The 17491-nt window shown below is 34.2% G+C and overlaps 1 protein-coding gene across 7 annotated transcripts in view; it reads left to right on the plus strand.

The window, feature by feature from the left end:
* Window positions 1–389: 389 nt before the first annotated feature.
* The window catches only part of LOC122397536 (TGF-beta-activated kinase 1 and MAP3K7-binding protein 3), an 81487-nt gene continuing 64385 nt past the window's right edge, over window positions 390–17491 (plus strand). For all 7 annotated transcript variants that reach the window (XR_006259116.1, XR_006259115.1, XR_006259117.1 and 4 more), the window contains exon 1: window positions 390–609. The gene's annotated coding sequence lies outside the window, so the exon portion shown is untranslated. The remainder of the gene's footprint in view (window positions 610–17491) is intronic.

Raw genomic sequence — 17491 nt, forward strand, 5'->3', positions numbered from 1 at the left:
GAAGTGTTAAATTGAACAAAATCGATTCCAAAGTAGATTCCGATGGCAACGAAAAAGAACATACCTCGGCGACGTCGCTGTCCATTCGTGCGAGTTTTAAAATAGCACGCGGTCTCCCCTTCCCCGTGATCGCGACTGTTGCGTCTTCCATTCATAAATAGGGAAGCACTTGTACGAGCGGCCATCTTGACTACGGTGATCAATCGCGTTCTCTTTTATTTCGATCTCCAAGAACGCACGATGTCGCGTAAATCCTCAAAAGTTACGTAATAATAAATTAAAATAAAATGATCCCAACCTAGCGAAATAATTTTACCGAATAGAAATTATTTTCCCGCGAAGAGTTGTTCCGTTGACTACCGTCGTTTCAGTATGCAGTGCACAGCTGATCAGTGGCCACGGCGGACGGTCGACGCTTGCTCGTGCTTTGAAACCATCGAAAACGACGGAAAAGTTACCGTTATCCACGGCACTTTACAGTGACAGTTGTAATCCGAATCGTCGACGCGTGGGGAAAATATCGCGACGCCCGCAAAGTGTCTCCGTTAAGTGTTCGAAGTGTGCGTTACCGTTCCTCGTTCGTTGGACATTTCCAATGGTTGCCGTCCGGTGAGTTCCAAGCATTAAATCTGAAGCCGGATTCCCCTCTATGTAAAGTAATTACTTCATAATTCGATTCGATCTTGGAACGTACGAAAATTCCACGACCTTTTTATCACGCTGGTTATCTCGAAAACATGTTGTCGGGGAAAGAGGGGGAACGCGACTTTTAGTCTGACTTTTGGTCGCGTTCGGTCCACGCGACACGAAAATACACCTGCTACGGAATGCGCTGGAAATGCAACGCAACAACAATACATTCGTCGGTTATCTCCTTTTTAATCGCTTACCAAACCGAGTTTTCTGTTTACGGCCACGCGTGTTGATTTTTAAACGTTAGATCTGTTAGCTGTGTGGTATAATATCTATTTCACCAGATATACATCGATATTGATCACGCTCAACGTCATTTGTAATTTGATATAATTGATCGATCGCGATTCCTCGATAAACCATGCCAAACGTGTTCGAAATGAAATTTTTTGGCACTGACGGAAACGAGATTCAAAGGCCAGCGATATGTATTTATAATCGTGTAAAAGTGAGCTTCTTGGAGAGTTAATAGCTAACTTTAGGGGTACGTAAATTATTACGATCGTAAAAAAAAACGGCATATCGAGCAACTTGTGCCTCGTTTGCGATGTTCGTCTTTGTAACATTATCGCAACGAACGACCCGTTACCTTATATTGTTTCGGACAAATTATATGCGAAATTAGTTCGAAGGGAGATACGTAAGAAAATGCTGGATTTTTCGCTGATTGGATTACGAAATGTTTACGTAGTAGTTGATGCTGACGTTTTCTACGCCGAGGAGTAACATTATTTTCAGGATAGTGTTTATTTTTGCCTCCGGTCGTAACTTATTGTAGCTCTGCTTAACGTTAACGGTACCGTCCCTCGTCAATTATTATTCGCACGAGATTCGACCATTTTTTCACCGCTGTGACCCAACTCGGCCATACTTGTTCCGTTCTCGTGGCCCTGAAATTTGTATTCGTAGGGTAACTGATCGCAGCGTCATAGCAATTGGTATTTCTTACCTTCGTAAATTTAGAAAACATATAGTTACTGGTTAGGGCATATTATAAAAGTTACTGTCCTGTTTTCACAAACGGGTTCAATATTTTTTATGACACGCCTGGGACAAATTTTAATGGGAGATTCTAGGGGCCAAAATAAGACGAAAATCAAGAATACTAATTTGTTGATGGAGGCTTCGTTAAAAAGTTATTAACGTTTAAAGTTCCGCCTGTGGAACGGTGCACTATCGCGCGTGCGCAGCTGTTCGCAGATTGCTGTTCTACAGGCGAAACTTTAAACGTTAATAACTTTTTAACGAAGCCTTAATCAACAAATTGGTATTCTTGATTTTCGTCTTATTTTGGCTTCTAGAATCTCCCATTATAATTTTTTTCGCCCATTTTTCTGGGTCTCTAGGGCTTCATTAATACGCATTGTTTGAAATTCGAGTCATTAAAATCCTTCAATCCGTCCAGAAGTTATGATTTTTTAAACATACGCATGAAATTTCGGGGAAACATTTCTGGCCACACGGTATATCTTCGGTAATGAATTTTTTTCTCGAAAATGCGCAGGATTTCGGGGGTACGTCTATTCACCAAAAATGATCGTAATTGATCCTCGCAACCAAAAATAATTTTTCCAGAACGATTTGCCATTTTTTTTTTTCCGTCTAATAATTTCACACATTCTCGATTTTTTTTCTGGAAAGTGGGTAGGATTTCGAGGATGTGTTAATTCACCAAAAATGCTTGCAATGAGCCCCTGTAACTAAATATAATTTTTTTAATACGATTTGAAATTTTTGAATTTTCTCGAAAAATTTCACACCTCGAATTTTTTTTTCGAAATTGGGTAGGAATTCGAGGGCATGTCTAATGACCAAAAACTATTACAATTGACTTCTGTAACCGAAAATAATTTTTCCAGAGTGATTTGAAATTTTTCAATTTCACCGGAAAATCACACTGTCGATTTTTCTTACAAATTCGTTTTTCATTTTTAATAAATTTGTTTGACGCTCTACAGAAAAATTGTTTAATACTTTTTTGTAGGTACACATGAGTTCTACTTTAGAAAAAAGTTTCATTGAAATATGTTCACTATTGTAGGAGTTACGGTCGTTTGAAAATTTGGACCATTTTTATGGGGTTTTTCTCACTTTACGAGGTTGAGGAGCAACTTTTCGAATATTTTTGGAATTTCTACATATTCTCCACCCAAATACGCGTCGTCTGCCTTTTGAAACATTAACATCCTTTAATCTGTTCAAAAGTTATGATATTTTAACGATATGAACGAAATTTCGAGGAATCATTTCTGGACTGACATTATATTTTCAGTAATAAATTTTTTTCTCGAAAATGCGCAGGATTTCGGGGGTACGTCTATTCACCAAAAATGATCGTAATTGATCCTCGCAACCAAAAATAATTTTTCCAGAACGATTTGCCACTTTTTTTTTTCCGTCTAATAATTTCACACATTCTCGATTTTTTTTCTGGAAAGTGGGTAGGATTTCGAGGATGTGTTAATTCACCAAAAATGCTTGCAATGAGCCCCTGTAACTAAATATAATTTTTTTAATACGATCTGAAATTTTTGAATTTTGTCGAAAAATTTCACACCTCGAATTTTTTTTTCGAAATTGGGTAGGAATTCGAGGGCATGTCTAATGACCAGAAACTATTACAATTGACTTCTGTAACCGAAAATAATTTTTCCAGAGTGATTTGAAATTTTTCAATTTCACCGGAAAATCACACTGTCGATTTTTCTTACAAATTCGTTTTTCATTTTTAATAAATTTGTTTGACGCTCTACAAAAAAGTTGTTTAATACTTTTTTGTAGGTACCCATGAGCTCTACTTTAGAAAAAAGTTTCATTGAAATATGTTCACTATTGTAGGAGTTACGGTCGTTTGAAAATTTGGACCATTTTTATGGGGTTTTTCTCACTTTACGAGGTTGAGGAGCAACTTTTCGAATATTTTTGGAATTTCTACATATTCTCCGCCAAAATACGCGTCGTCTGCCTTTTGAAACATTAACATCCTTTAATCTGTTCAAAAGTTATGATATTTTAACGATATGAACGAAATTTCGAGGAATCATTTCTGGACTGACATTATATTTTCAGTAATAAATTTTTTTCTCGAAAATGCGCAGGATTTCGGGGGTACGTCTATTCACCAAAAATGATCGTAATTGATCCTCGCAACCAAAAATAATTTTTCCAGAACGATTTGCCATTTTTTTTTTTCCGTCTAATAATTTCACACATTCTCGATTTTTTTTCTGGAAAGTGTGTAGGATTTCGAGGATGTGTTAATTCACCAAAAATGCTTGTAATGAGCCCCTGTAACTAAATATAATTTTTTTAATACGATTTGAAATTTTTGAATTTTGTCGAAAAATTTCACACCTCGAATTTTTTTTTCGAAATTGGGTAGGAATTCGAGGGCATGTCTAATGACCAAAAACTATTACAATTGACTTCTGTAACCGAAAATAATTTTTCCAGAGTGATTTGAAATTTTTCAATTTCACCGGAAAATCACACTGTCGATTTTTCTTACAAATTCGTTTTTCATTTTTAATAAATTTGTTTGACGCTCTACAGAAAAGTTGTTTAATACTTTTTTGTAGGTACACATGAGTTCTACTTTAGAAAAAAGTTTCATTGAAATATGTTCACTATTGTAGGAGTTACGGTCGTTTGAAAATTTGGACCATTTTTATGGGGTTTTTCTCACTTTACGAGGTTGAGGAGCAACTTTTCGAATATTTTTGGAATTTCTACATATTCTCCGCCAAAATACGCGTCGTTTGCCTTTTGAAACATTAACATGCTTTAATCTGTTCAAAAGTTATGATATTTTAACGATACGAACGAAATTTCGAGGAATTATTTCTGGCCTGACATTATATTTTCAGTAATGAATTTTTTTCTCGAAACTGAGTAGGATTTCGGGGGTATGTCTGTTGACCCAAAATGATTGTAACTGACCCCTGCAACTGAAAATAATTTTTCCAGAACGATTTGAAATTTCTTTTTTCGCTGAAAATTCCGGCGTCGAATTTTTTTTTAAATTCGTTTTTCACTTCTAATAAATTTGTTTGACAATGTACGGAAAAGTTGTTTAGTACTTTTTTGTAGGTATCCATAAGCTCTACCTCCAGACTAAATTTCAATTAAATATATTCACTATTGTAGGAGTTACGGTCGTTTGAAAATTTGGACCATTTTCAAGGGGTTTTTCTCACTTTACGAGGTTGAGGAGCAACTTTTCGAATATTTTTGGAATTTCTACATATTCTCCGCCAAAATACGCGTCGTCTGCCTTTTGAAACATTAACATCCTTTAATCTGTTCAAAAGTTATGATATTTTAACGATATGAACGAAATTTCGAGGAATCATTTCTGGACTGACATTATATTTTCAGTAATAAATTTTTTTCTCGAAAATGCGCAGGATTTCGGGGGTACGTCTATTCACCAAAAATGATCGTAATTGATCCTCGCAACCAAAAATAATTTTTCCAGAACGATTTGCCATTTTTTTTTTCCGTCTAATAATTTCACACATTCTCGATTTTTTTTCTGGAAAGTGGGTAGGATTTCGAGTATGTGTTAATTCACCAAAAATGCTTGTAATGAGCCCCTGTAACTAAATATAATTTTTTTAATACGATCTGAAATTTTTGAATTTTCTCGAAAAATTTCACACCTCGAATTTTTTTTTCGAAATTGGGTAGGAATTCGAGGGCATGTCTAATGACCAAAAACTATTACAATTGACTTCTGTAACCGAAAATAATTTTTCCAGAGTGATTTGAAATTTTTCAATTTCACCGGAAAATCACACTGTCGATTTTTCTTACAAATTCGTTTTTCATTTTTAATAAATTTGTTTGACGCTCTACAGAAAAGTTGTTTAATACTTTTTTGTAGGTACACATGAGTTCTACTTTAGAAAAAAGTTTCATTGAAATATGTTCACTATTGTAGGAGTTACGGTCGTTTGAAAATTTGGACCATTTTTATGGGGTTTTTCTCACTTTACGAGGTTGAGGAGCAACTTTTCGAATATTTTTGGAATTTCTACATATTCTCCGCCAAAATACGCGTCGTTTGCCTTTTGAAACATTAACATGCTTTAATCTGTTCAAAAGTTATGATATTTTAACGATACGAACGAAATTTCGAGGAATTATTTCTGGCCTGACATTATATTTTCAGTAATGAATTTTTTTCTCGAAACTGAGTAGGATTTCGGGGGTATGTCTGTTGACCCAAAATGATTGTAACTGACCCCTGCAACTGAAAATAATTTTTCCAGAACGATTTGAAATTTCTTTTTTCGCTGAAAATTCCGGCGTCGAATTTTTTTTTAAATTCGTTTTTCACTTCTAATAAATTTGTTTGACAATGTATGGAAAAGTTGTTTAGTACTTTTTTGTAGGTATCCATAAGCTCTACCTCCAGACTAAATTTCAATTAAATATATTCACTATTGTAGGAGTTACGGTCGTTTGAAAATTTGGACCATTTTCAAGGGGTTTTTCTCACTTTACGAGGTTGAGGAGCAACTTTTCGAATATTTTTGGAATTTCTACATATTCTCCGCCAAAATACGCGTCGTCTGCCTTTTGAAACATTAAAATCCTCCAATCCGTTCAAAATTTATGATATTTCAAAGAGGCCGGGGTACATTTTTCGTTCAGGAATTTTTTTCTCGAAAATGCGTAGGATTTCGAATGTATGTCTAATTACCAATAATGCTTGTAATTGACCCCTGCATCAAAAAATAATTTTTTTAGAATCATTTGAAATTTTTTAATTTCGTCGAAAAATTTGCCCACCTACTCGAATTTTTTTCTCGAAAGTGGGTGGGAATTCGGGGGTATGTCTTTTCACCAAAAATGCTTGTCATTGACCTCCGTAACTAAATATATTTTTTTTAGTATGATTTGAAATTTTTTAATTTCGTCTATAGATTTCAGTACCTAATCGAATTTTTTTCTCGAAAATGCGCAGGATTTCGAATGTATGTGTAATGACCAAAAATGATTGTAATCGACCCCTGCATCCAAAAATAATTTTTTCAGAACGATTTGAAATTTTTGAATTTAATTTTTTAATAACTTTTTAACGAAGCCTCATTCAAGAAATTAATATTCTTGATTTTCGTCCTATTTTGGCGTCTAGAATCTCCCATTGAAATTTGTCCCATAAGTGGCCGAACACCCTGTGCTTTCCACCATGTACTTTCATTCACAGAAAATAATAAAGAAAATCATTCGAAGAATTATAAAAATAGAAAATATAATATAATATTTATTTAAAAAAAAAAATTGAAACAATATGTTTTTCAAATATAACAGTGTTAAAATCGTCGCAAATTGAAATATTAAACATTTATAAATATTACTATTAATATTAAATTTGTAAAAAGGTTATAAGTATGTTATTCGTAATACGATTCTTTTCGAAGTTTTGCATTAATGTGGTGGCTCTGAAGAACGAATTAAGCAAAGACTATGTTTAAAATTTATGTTAATATTTAAAGTCTACGCAATATATGCAACACTCGTGGGGTTAAGAGCAAGTAATTTTCGTAATTAATGTGGTAGTTTATTGCCTCGTTTAATGGACATTTAATGCTATGCGCACTACTTCACTCTGATCTATGTGCGCAGTCTCGTGATCAACAAGTGTCGACTAAAATTGGATAAGACAATTTTGTCTCTGTTCGATGTACCGAGCTTCGTGTAGTTTAAATGCATTAAGATAATTGTATATAATATATAAATATTTATTATATATGAAGTTTTTTCTGGCCCACGGGAATCGAACCTGGGACCCCAAGATTGGGAGTCGAGCGCCCTAGCCACAGAGCCACGGAGAACTCTATTTATTTGTTAATATATAAATATAAAATTGTTAATAAATTATGACCTATATATTAACCAGTTAACTGTGATTGACGAGTATATTCGTCATGGAGAAATGGCACGATTTTGTGTATTGACGAGTATACTCGTCATGCATATAAAGCAGTGACCATTGGTTATTTAAATTGTAATTTTCGAGAAACACAAAATATATTCTGAAATTTCAAAATATTTAGAATATTTTGAGGCCAAGCATTAGTAATAAAGGTGTCAATTTTATAAAATAAACACATCTTTTTGATCCAATATCTTAACAGCAACACTTACTCTGTGATTCACGAGTATACTCGTCATCGCTCGATTTTGGCGACACATATAGGTGCGCGCTCGCAAAAGGGGGCGCCACAGCTAACTGGTTAATAGATAATTTATTCATTCAATAAAATCATAGATATTTATATATTATCAAGCTATAGATATATATTTATAAATAACTATAGATATCAAATTAATAGATTTATACAGTTGATATAATATATTTATTATTTATAATAAACCTTTGACCTTTTCGTGTTTTCGCAATTTGCCAAATTTTTTATTAATTTATCCGATACTATTGCGGATTTGATGTGAATTATGGTCCGTGGTCTCATTTTAAATAGTAAAAATTCTTTGGGACGTTCAATAAAACGCTGAAAATTATTCCAAATGAGTGAAAATATTCGTGGAATTCGCTTTTCCCCGCATTGCCAGGGGTAGACGAAAACAGCCACGCTGTGTCTCCTGGGTTATTTCATGACACAAATATCTTCCCGGCATGCTGGAATTTCGCTTTTCCTTTTTCGCCTGTCCCGACGAACGACACTCTCGTTCCTCTCTTAAAATCCCCTCTGTTACCGATAGAAACATTCTGCGTGTATGGTGCAATTAGATCTATTTCTTTTTTTAATTTTTTTATTTGAAAATTTTAGACCCACTTTATCCGATGATAATTTTATATGCGTACTTTTACAAAGGAAAACAATATAACAGTTTGGTAACAATATATGGAAATATAAAACGTAATTATGTAGGTTTATCTCAATTTTGCATATTTTGGTCTACACTCGTTTTTTATGCCCCCATTTTATCCGTCATATACAGAGTATTCTCCCAACTCTGGAAAAAATTTTAATGGGAGTTTCTGGAGGCCAAAATAAAACGAAAATCAAGAATACCAATTTGTTGATGGAGGCTTCGTTAAAAAGTTATTAACGTTCAAAGTTCCACCAATACTGAATTTTTTTCCGAAAAGTGGGTAGGATTTCGGGGGTATGTCTATTGACCATAAATGATTGTAATTGACCCCTGGAACCGACAATAATTTTTTCAGAATGATTTGAAATTTTTCAATATCGTCGAAAAATTTAGGCACCTACCCCTGTCGATTTTCCTTGTTTTTTATTTTTATTAATTTTGTCCGACGCCCTATAGAAAAGTTGTCTAATACTTTTTTGTAGACACTCGTGAGCCCTACTTCAGAAAAAAGTTTCATCGAAATATATTCACTATTGCAAGAGTTATGGCTGTTTGAAAATTGCACCCATTTTTATGGGGTTTCTCGAACTTTACGAGGCTCAGGAACAACTTTTCGAATATTCTTAGAATTTCTAAATATTCTTGACCAAAATACGCGTAGTTTGCCGTTTGAAACATTAAAATTCTCCAATCCGTTCAAAAGTTATGATATTTTAAAGATATGAATGAAATTTCGAGGAACCATTTCTGGCCTGAAATTATATTTTCGGTTCAGAATTATTTTCCTCGAAAATGCGTAATATTTCGAGGTTATGTCTGTTCACCAAAAATGATTGTAATCGACCCCTGGAACCGACAATAATTTTTTCAGAATGATTTGAAATTTTTCAATATCGTCGAAAAATTTAGGCACCTACCCCTGTCGATTTCCCTAGTTTTTGATTTTTATTAATTTTGTCCGACACCCTATAGAAAAGTTGTCTAATACTTTTTTGTAGACACTCATGAGCTCTAGTTCGGAAAAAAGTTTCATTGAAATGTATTCACTATTGCAAAAGTTATGGCTGTTTGAAAATTGCACCCATTTTTATGGGGGTTTCTCGAACTTTACGAGGCTCAGGAACAACTTTTCGAATATTCTTAGAATTTCTAAATATTCTTGACCAAAATACGCGTAGTTTGCCGTTTGAAACATTAAAATTCTCCAATCCGTTCAAAAGTTATGATATTTTAAAGATACGAATGAAATTTCGAGGAACCATTTCTGGCCTGAAATTATATTTTCGGTTCAGAATTTTTTTCCTCGAAAATGCGTAATATTCCGGGGTTATGTCTGTTCACCAAAAATGATTGCAATCGACCCCTGGAACCGACAATAATTTTTTCAGAAAGATTTGAAATTTTTTAATATCATCGAAAAATTTAGGTACCTACCCCTGTCGATTTTCCTTGTTTTTGATTTTTATTAATTTTGTCCTACACCCTATAGAAAAGTTGTCTAATACTTTTTTGTAAACACTCATGAGCCCTACTTCGGAAAAAAGTTTCATTGAAATGTATTCACTATTGCAAGAGTTATGGCTGTTTGAAAATTGCACCCATTTTTATGGGGTTTCTCGAACTTTACGAGGCTCAGGAACAACTTTTCGAATATTCTTAGAATTTCTAAATATTCTTGACCAAAATACGCGTAGTTTGCCGTTTGAAACATTAAAATTCTCCAATCCGTTCAAAAGTTATGATATTTTAAAGATACGAATGAAATTTCGAGGAACCATTTCTGGCCTGAAATTATATTTTCGGTTCAGAATTATTTTCCTCGAAAATGCGTAATATTTCGAGGTTATGTCTGTTCACCAAAAATGATTGTAATCGACCCCTGGAACCGACAATACTTTTTTCAGAATGATTTGAAATTTTTTAATATCTTCGAAAAATTTAGGTACCTACCCCTGTCGATTTTCCTTGTTTTTGATTTTTATTAATTTTGTCCGACGCCCTATAGAAAAGTTGTCTAATACTTTTTTGTAGACACTCATGAGCTCTACTTCAGAAAAAAGTTTCATCGAAATATATTCACTATTGCAAAAGTTATGGCTGTTTGAAAATTGCACCCATTTTTATGGGGGTTCTCGAACTTTACGAGGCTCAGGAACAACTTTTCGAATATTCTTAGAATTTCTAAATATTCTTGACCAAAATACGCGTAGTTTGCCGTTTGAAACATTAAAATTCTCCAATCCGTTCAAAAGTTATGATATTTTAAAGATACGAATGAAATTTCGAGGAACCATTTCTGGCCTGAAATTATATTTTCGGTTCAGAATTATTTTCCTCGAAAATGCGTAATATTTCGAGGTTATGTCTGTTCACCAAAAATGATTGTAATCGACCCCTGGAACCGACAATAATTTTTTCAGAATGATTTGAAATTTTTCAATATCGTCGAAAAATTTAGGCACCTACCCCTGTCGATTTCCCTAGTTTTTGATTTTTATTAATTTTGTCCGACACCCTATAGAAAAGTTGTCTAATACTTTTTTGTAGACACTCATGAGCTCTAGTTCGGAAAAAAGTTTCATTGAAATGTATTCACTATTGCAAAAGTTATGGCTGTTTGAAAATTGCACCCATTTTTATGGGGGTTTCTCGAACTTTACGAGGCTCAGGAACAACTTTTCGAATATTCTTAGAATTTCTAAATATTCTTGACCAAAATACGCGTAGTTTGCCGTTTGAAACATTAAAATTCTCCAATCCGTTCAAAAGTTATGATATTTTAAAGATACGAATGAAATTTCGAGGAACCATTTCTGGCCTGAAATTATATTTTCGGTTCAGAATTTTTTTCCTCGAAAATGCGTAATATTCCGGGGTTATGTCTGTTCACCAAAAATGATTGCAATCGACCCCTGGAACCGACAATAATTTTTTCAGAAAGATTTGAAATTTTTTAATATCATCGAAAAATTTAGGTACCTACCCCTGTCGATTTTCCTTGTTTTTGATTTTTATTAATTTTGTCCTACACCCTATAGAAAAGTTGTCTAATACTTTTTTGTAAACACTCATGAGCCCTACTTCGGAAAAAAGTTTCATTGAAATGTATTCACTATTGCAAGAGTTATGGCTGTTTGAAAATTGCACCCATTTTTATGGGGTTTCTCGAACTTTACGAGGCTCAGGAACAACTTTTCGAATATTCTTAGAATTTCTAAATATTCTTGACCAAAATACGCGTAGTTTGCCGTTTGAAACATTAAAATTCTCCAATCCGTTCAAAAGTTATGATATTTTAAAGATACGAATGAAATTTCGAGGAACCATTTCTGGCCTGAAATTATATTTTCGGTTCAGAATTATTTTCCTCGAAAATGCGTAATATTTCGAGGTTATGTCTGTTCACCAAAAATGATTGTAATCGACCCCTGGAACCGACAATACTTTTTTCAGAATGATTTGAAATTTTTTAATATCTTCGAAAAATTTAGGTACCTACCCCTGTCGATTTCCCTAGTTTTTGATTTTTATTAATTTTGTCCGACGCCCTATAGAAAAGTTGTCTAATACTTTTTTGTAGACACTCATGAGCCCTACTTCAGAAAAAAGTTTCATCGAAATATATTCACTATTGCAAGAGTTATGGCTGTTTGAAAATTGCACCCATTTTTATGGGTTTTTTCAAACTTTACGAGCTTCATGAACAACTTTTCGAATATTCTTAGAATTTCTAAATATTCTTGACCAAAATACGCGTAGTTTGCCGTTTGAAACATTAAAATTCTCCAATCCGTTCAAAAGTTATGATATTTTAAAGATATGAATGAAATTTCGAGGAACCATTTCTGGCCTGAAATTATATTTTCGGTTCAGAATTTTTTTCCTCGAAAATGCGTAATATTACGGGGTTATGTCTGTTCACCAAAAATGATTGTAATCGACCCCTGGAACCGACAATAATTTTTTCAGAAAGATTTGAAATTTTTTAATATCGTCGAAAAATTTAGGTACCTACCCCTGTCGATTTTCCTTGTTTTTGATTTTTATTAATTTTGTCCGACGCCCTATAGAAAAGTTGTCTAATACTTTTTTGTAGGTACCCATGAGCTCTACTTCGGGAAAAAGTTTCATCGAAATATATTCACTATTGCGGGAGGTATGGCTGTTTGAAAATTGGACTTTTCTCGCTTTACGGTCTTAGCATTAAAATAAGTGCCAAGACAAATTTTAATTCGTGTAGTTTACAATTGCGTTGAAGTTTTGGTCTCCCAAAACATTGTACGGTTCCGATAGAATGTAAAATGTAATTTATTCGGGTCTAGTGAACCGTACAGTGAAATTACAGAGATGTTTTATCCCTATTATAATACACAAGGACGAGATTTCTCCGCGACCGCGTGGCGAGCTTCGCAGTCGACCAGTACTCCAACGTACAGCGCCATCGCGCGGCCATATGCGCGCCACAGTTTGGCAGATAAAACTTACTGTCCTTCCACGAGAAGAAGGGCACAGCGTGTTTACATTCCCACTCGTGCTGCAGTCGACTGACTCTCTCATCGCCACCGGCATTGGTCGGTATTGGCCCAATGCGGTGACGAAGATCGACAGCGGTCGTATCGAGAGACCGAGCGAGACAAAATATTCACTCGTGTCAGCAGCATTGGCGGTGTTCTGTCTCGCTCGGTCACGAATTGTCTGCCATCAATCTTCGTTACCGTTTTCGACCAATAACAATCAATATCTGTGGTGGTAAGAGAGTCGTCGGATTTCAACGAGAGTGGGATGTAAACACGCCGCGTAAACAGCTGTATTCGACGACTATATCCGTCGTGCGTGAAATTTAGTTACCATTTCCTATTTAAATTGTAATTTTAACGAAAACTAAAAAATAAAAGATACCAAAGCTCTTATATTGTCTTTTTATTTTTCTCATTTTAATTTTATAACCCACTGTACAGTATCTACGTCAATGCTTCTTGGCCAGCGAAAAGAATCTTTTCCACTTTTCCGCCGCGAAGAAAATGTCCGCTCCGCCCCCTCTTAGAAATTCGTGATACACGAGTCACGTTAAATTAGCATTGGATATGCACAATTTACGACGGGGTCAGGACAAATTTGATACGTTGTCGTCTTTCCGCATCGAGTATCTACCTACGCGCGTTTATTTTGCATTTTCGTCATTACCGTGTCGAAGATACCGTGTTGGCAAAGTCTGCCGCGGAAAACAGCAAAAACGTCCGCAAATTATTTCGAACGCTGGTCGAAAACGTTCAGAGCACTTATGGAACAGGAGAATCGTTTTTCGAATTTGAAGAAGAAAGATGGACTGTAAACCAGATTTATCGCCCCAGTTTAAATATCCGTAACACGTTACATTTCTGAAAATATTTCAGTTTGCACAAAATCCGAAATTGTGTGCCAAAACGTGGTCAATTTCGAGTGAAATGTCTCAGTGAAGTTAGGGAAAGTTCCGTTTGAAAATAGCTACCTCCTATTCGATAAATGTACCCAGCATCCGTCTTTCTTTTATCTTTTCGAAGATAGAAAAGGACAGTATAAAGAGAGACTCGCAAGTTCAATATTTAATTCAATATTACTCTACCAAATATTGACCAAATTATATCGTGTTTAGTCTCATTTTAATCAGAAAAATTTCCCCCGTATGATAGTGAAATTTTTATTAACAAAGAGTAAAAAATAAAAAACTTTCTTCTGCGCAGTTGTGTGGTCACAGACAGGGGCATTTAAACGAATACCGTTACGTCTCCGGTTACATTTCGTATCGTTGGTTCGAGGAGGCTCCCCCTAGCGGTGGGGATAAGAATCATTTACCGGAACAGCTCTCGAGGACATTTATTTTATCGAGTTTTTACATTATTCGGTTTGCAATGGAAACGACGCAGCCGGTTAGAAAGCACCCGACACTTAACTCCGTAGACGAAGGCGCGTGCCAATAAACAGTTTTCACTCTGATTGATGTTTCACTCACCTGACACTCGGGTACTGCCAGGTGCGAAACGAAGGGAGAAAGAGAGAAGGAAATTATTAATTCTAGCGCTTTATTTTCTCGTATGGCCACGCGCCAAATGCGAATTGCACGCGCGCAGTTTCTAACCACTCACAAGGAACCATCGCGAACGGTCCGGCTTCGATTTTGATGAAACTTTGTACACTTATAAAGCAGCCAAAAATAATCGACACGTATTTTTTTTTAGCTGCGGTAACTCGAGTTTAAGGGGTGAAACCACCCCTTGAAGTTTTGGCTCGAAACGGCTATCTCGAAAACGGAAAGAGATACAAAAAAATTGTTAATGGGCGAGGTTGATGGTTTCTTATGTACAATAACATGGTGTTAAAAAATTTAAAAAAATACAATTTGTTTATAACAAAAAAAAATTGATTAACTTAATTTTTCATTTTATTGAAATTTTCGTAATGACAAAAAATGACGAGCATTTTATTCCAAATCCATTGGTATGCGATTTTTTAAAATTGCCTCCTACAGTTTTGCAGATTTTTATGATTTACATCTTGCGCGCGCATCCATTATGGTAGTAGCCGTTCTAACTTTGATTTTAATGAAGCACTGTACGCTTGCACTACTTCTAGAGGACAAAATCGGGAAAAATACAAGAATACCAATTTGTTGATTGAGCCTTCGTTAAAAAGTTATTAAAAAATTAAATTAAAAAATTTCAAATCCTCCAGGAAAAAATTATTTTCGGTTGCGGGGGCCAATTACAATCATTTTTGGTCAATACATATACCCACGAAATCCTACGCACTTTCGAGAAAAAAATTCCTAATCGAAAATGTAATTTATGGCCAGAAATGTTGTACGAAAATTTCATGCGGATCTTTAAAATGTCATAACTTCTGAACGGATTAAAGGATTTTAATTTTCAAAAATGCAAACGATGCGTATTTTAATCAAGAATATGTAGAAATTCTAACAATATGCAAAAAGTTGATCCTTGACCCAGCAAAATGAGAAAAACCCCATAAAAATGGTCCAATCTTCAAACAGCCATAATTCCTACAATAGTGAATATATTTCAATGAAACTTTTTTCTGGAGTAGAGCTCATAGGTACCTACAAAAAAGTACTAAACAAAATTTCCGTAGGACGTCGAACAAATTTGTTAAAAATGAAAAACGAATTTTTAAGAAAAATTGACAAGTGCCTAAATTTTTCGGCGAAAAAAAATTTCAAATCGTTTTAAAAGAATTATTTTTAACTAGGGAGATTAATTACAATCATTTTTGGTGAATAGACATACCCTCGAAATCCTAACCATTTTCGAGAAAAAAATTCCTCATCGAAAATATAATTTCAGGCTAGAAAAGTCACTCTTTGGAACGTCATAACTTTTGAATGGATTGAAGGATTTTAATGTTTCACGCGGCAAACAACGTGTATTTAGATGAAGAATATGTAAAAATTGCAAAAATATGCAAAAAGTTGATCCTTGACCCCGCAAAATGAGAAAAACCCCATAAAAATGGTCCAATCTTCAAACAGCCATAATTCCAACAATAATGAATATATTTCAATGAAACTTTTTTCTGAAGTAGAGCTCATAGGTACCTACAAAAAAGTATTGGCCAACTTTTTTGTAGGGCGTCAAACAAAATTATTAAAAATGAAAAACGAATTTTTAAGAAAAATCGACAAGTGCCTAAATTTTTCGGCGAAAAAAAATTTCAAATCGTTTTAAAAGAATTATTTTTAACTAGGGAGATTAATTACAATCATTTTTGGTGAATAGACATACCTTCGAAATCCTAACCATTTTCGAGAAAAAAATTCCTCATCGAAAATATAATTTCAGGCTAGAAAAGTCACTCTTTGGAACGTCATAACTTTTGAATGGATTGAAGGATTTTAATGTTTCACGCGGCAAACAACGTGTATTTAGATGAAGAATATGTAAAAATTGCAAAAATATGCAAAAAGTTGATCCTTGACCCCGCAAAATGAGAAAAACCCCATAAAAATGGTCCAATCTTCAAACAGCCATAATTCCAACAATAATGAATATATTTCAATGAAACTTTTTTCTGAAGTAGAGCTCATAGGTACCTACAAAAAAGTATTGGCCAACTTTTTTGTAGGGCGTCAAACAAAATTATTAAAAATGAAAAACGAATTTTTAAGAAAAATCGACAAGTGCCTAAATTTTTCGGCGAAAAAAAATTTCAAATCGTTTTAAAAGAATTATTTTTAACTAGGGAGATTAATTACAATCATTTTTGGTGAATAGACATACCCTCGAAATCCTAACCATTTTCGAGAAAAAAATTCCTCATCGAAAATATAATTTCAGGCTAGAAAAGTCACTCTTTGGAACGTCATAACTTTTGAATGGATTGAAGGATTTTAATGTTTCACGCGGCAAACAACGTGTATTTAGATGAAGAATATGTAAAAATTGCAAAAATATGCAAAAAGTTGATCCTTGACCGCGCAAAATGAGAAAAACCCCATAAAAATGGTCCAATCTTCAAACAGCCATAATTCCAACAATAATGAATATATTTCAATGAAACTTTTTTCTGAAGTAGAGCTCATAGGTACCTACAAAAAAGTACTAAACAAAATTTCCGTAGGACGTCGAACAAATTTGTTAAAAATGAAAAACGAATTTTTAAGAAAAATCGACAAGTGCCTAAATTTTTCGGCGAAAAAAAATTTCAAATCGTTTTAAAAGAATTATTTTTAACTAGGGAGATTAATTACAATCATTTTTGGTGAATAGACATACCTTCGAAATCCTAACCATTTTCGAGAAAAAAATTCCTCATCGAAAATATAATTTCAGGCTAGAAAAGTCACTCTTTGGAACGTCATAACTTTTGAATGGATTGAAGGATTTTAATGTTTCACGCGGCAAACAACGTGTATTTAGATGAAGAATATGTAAAAATTGCAAAAATATGCAAAAAGTTGATC

This window comes from Colletes gigas, unplaced genomic scaffold (assembly GCF_013123115.1).
Source record: "Colletes gigas isolate AHSC1104 unplaced genomic scaffold, ASM1312311v1 Colletes_gigas_Sc00009, whole genome shotgun sequence".
Taxonomy (NCBI): Eukaryota; Metazoa; Arthropoda; class Insecta; order Hymenoptera; family Colletidae; genus Colletes; species Colletes gigas.